A 2,733-nucleotide genomic window follows, 5' to 3' on the forward strand; every position below is an offset into this window, starting at 1 on the left:
AGTCAATACAAAGACATTAAAATCCCCATCATCACCATCCAATAGCTTTTCATTTTTTTCCAGATTATTATTATTCCAATTATTTTTAAATATGCAATCACTATCATTTTGCTTGTAAAAAGACTTTACTCAATGTGAAATATTTCTCAGGCCTGTCCAGTTGAGAATACTATACATATCATCATCAAAAGGCAATAAACCATATCTGTATCCCACTAATATCATACCTCTCTATTTGTTCTCCTGCTATCCATCTCCATACTCTTCTCTTCTCCCACCCTGTTCCATACTGCCTTATCATCGCTAACTATTTTCACAGTTTTTATGCCCTCCAATATTTTGATCTCTACCATAAAGTGCAGATAGTTGGTATATATTAAGTGGATACATACAATATCTTTTTTTCATATCCTGGCTTACTTCACTCAGCAATAGAGCCTCCAGATCCAACCACTTTCTATCAAATTCAAGGTCTTGTTTTTTATGGCTGAGTAGTATCCTATAGAGTATATGTGCCATACTTTTTCAATCCATTCATCAGTTTGTGGGCATTTGGGTTGGTTCCATGTTCCAGCAATCATAAATAAAGCTGTAATAAACATTGATGTGCAAGCACTTTTCCGACTGAGCATTCTCCTGTCCTTTGGGTAGATACCCAGAAGTGGGAGTGCTGGATCAAATGGTAGTTCTATTTGTAGATATTTGAGGAACCTCCATATTGTTCTCCACAGTGGCTGAACCAGTTTATATTCCCACCAACAGTGTAGGAGAGTTCCTTTTTCACCACATCCCCACCAACACTTATCATTTTTTATATTTTTAATCTTTGCCATTCTGACAGGGGTTAGGTGGTATCTCATTGCGGGTTTTATCTGCATCTCCCTTATAATGAGGGATGTTGAGCATTTCCTCACATGCTTTTTGGCTGTTTGTATGTTTTCCTTAGAGAGATTTTTGTTCAGCTCATTTTCCCGTCTTTTAATTGGGTTAATCATTTTTTTTTCTTTTTTTTTTTTTTTCAGTGTAAAGCACTTGAGATCCCTGTGTATTCTGGTTATCAGTGCCTTGTCTGAGGCATATTTTACAAAAATATTCTCCCATTCTGAGGGTTGTCGATTCACACTTGTTACTGTGTCCTTTGTTGTGCAGAAACTTCTTAGTCTGAAATAGTCCCACTTGTCTATTTTAAGGATTATTGCCTGTGCTTTGGGAGTCTTATTTAAGAAATCTTTGCCTACCCCAATGTCTTCCAGAGTTTTCCCAGCATTTTCCACCACTAGTTTTATAGTTTGAGATCTTAGGTTCAGATCTTTGATCCATTTTGAGTTGATTGTTATTAATGGTGAAAGTCTCCACTCTTCTTGTGCAGGATTATTTTTCCAATTTGAGGTCTTTTATGATTCCAGACAAATTCTATGATTGTCTTTTCTATATCTGTGAAGAAGATCTCTGATATTTTTATTGGAATTGCATTAAATATGTAGATTAATTCAGATAGAATTGCCATTTTGATTATGTTAATTCTTCCAATCCAGGAACATGGGATGTCCTTACACTTTTTTTTACGTCACTTTCAATATCTTTTTAAAGGTTTTCACTGTAAAGGTCTTTGACTTCTTTAGTTAGGTTTATCCCTAGGTATCTTAATTTTGTGGCTGTGGTGAAAGGGATTTCTTTCTTCAGCTCTACTTTGTTCATTTTGTTAATATATAGAAATGCTATAGATTTTTGGATGTTAGTTTTGTATCTCTCCACTTTACTGTATTCATTTATTACTTCGAGAAGTTTTTTCATGGGAGATCTTTGGGTCTTCTAAGTACACCATCATGCCATCTGTGAATAAAGATATTTTCAACTCTTCTTTGCCTATTTGAATGCCTTCTATATTGTTCTCTTTTCTGATTGCTTTAGCTAAGATTTGCAGCACTCTATTAAAAAGCAATGGAGAAAGTGGGAAGCCTCGCCTAGTACCAGATTTTTGTGGAAAAGCTTTCAGATTTTCCCCATTCAGTATTATGTTAGCTGTAGGTTTTTCATAGATGGGTTTTATTGTGTTGAAAAATGACCCTTTGATGCCAATCTTACTGAGGGTCTTAATCATAAAAGGATGTTGTATTTTATCAAATGCTTTCTCTGCATTCAGCTGATTTTTGAACTGAGTTAATATACTATATTTTTTTAATGCTTATTAACTATCTTGATTTTTTAATTTTATATTAGTGTTTAATCCAGTGGGAAAAAGAAAACCTCTTCAACAAATGATGCTGGCAAAACTGGATCTCCACTTGCAAAAAGATGAATCTGAACCCCTACCTCTCACCTCTGACAAAAATCAAGTCAAGGTGGATCAAAGATCTAAATCTAAGACCTCAAACTATAAAACTGCTCCTGGAAAACACCAGAGAAAATCTGGGAGACATTGGGGTAGGGAAAAACTTCTTAAATAAGACTCCCAATGTACAGTCTATGATCCCTAAAATAGACAAGTGGGATTACATCAGACAGTGATTAGTGTGAACAGACAGCCCTCAGAATGGGAAAATATTTTTGTAAACTATGCATCAGACAAGGGACTGATAACCAGAATTTACAAGGAACTCAAGCAGCTGTTCTGGAAAAAGACAATCAATCCTATTAAAAGATGGGAGAATGAGTTGAAAAAAACCACTCTCTAAAGATGACATACAAATAGCTAAAAGGCATATGAAAAAATGCTCAATATCCCTCATTGTA

Source organism: Tupaia chinensis, unplaced genomic scaffold (assembly GCF_000334495.1).
Source record: "Tupaia chinensis unplaced genomic scaffold, TupChi_1.0 Scaffold147193_1, whole genome shotgun sequence".
In the NCBI taxonomy this organism is placed as follows: domain Eukaryota; kingdom Metazoa; phylum Chordata; class Mammalia; order Scandentia; family Tupaiidae; genus Tupaia; species Tupaia belangeri.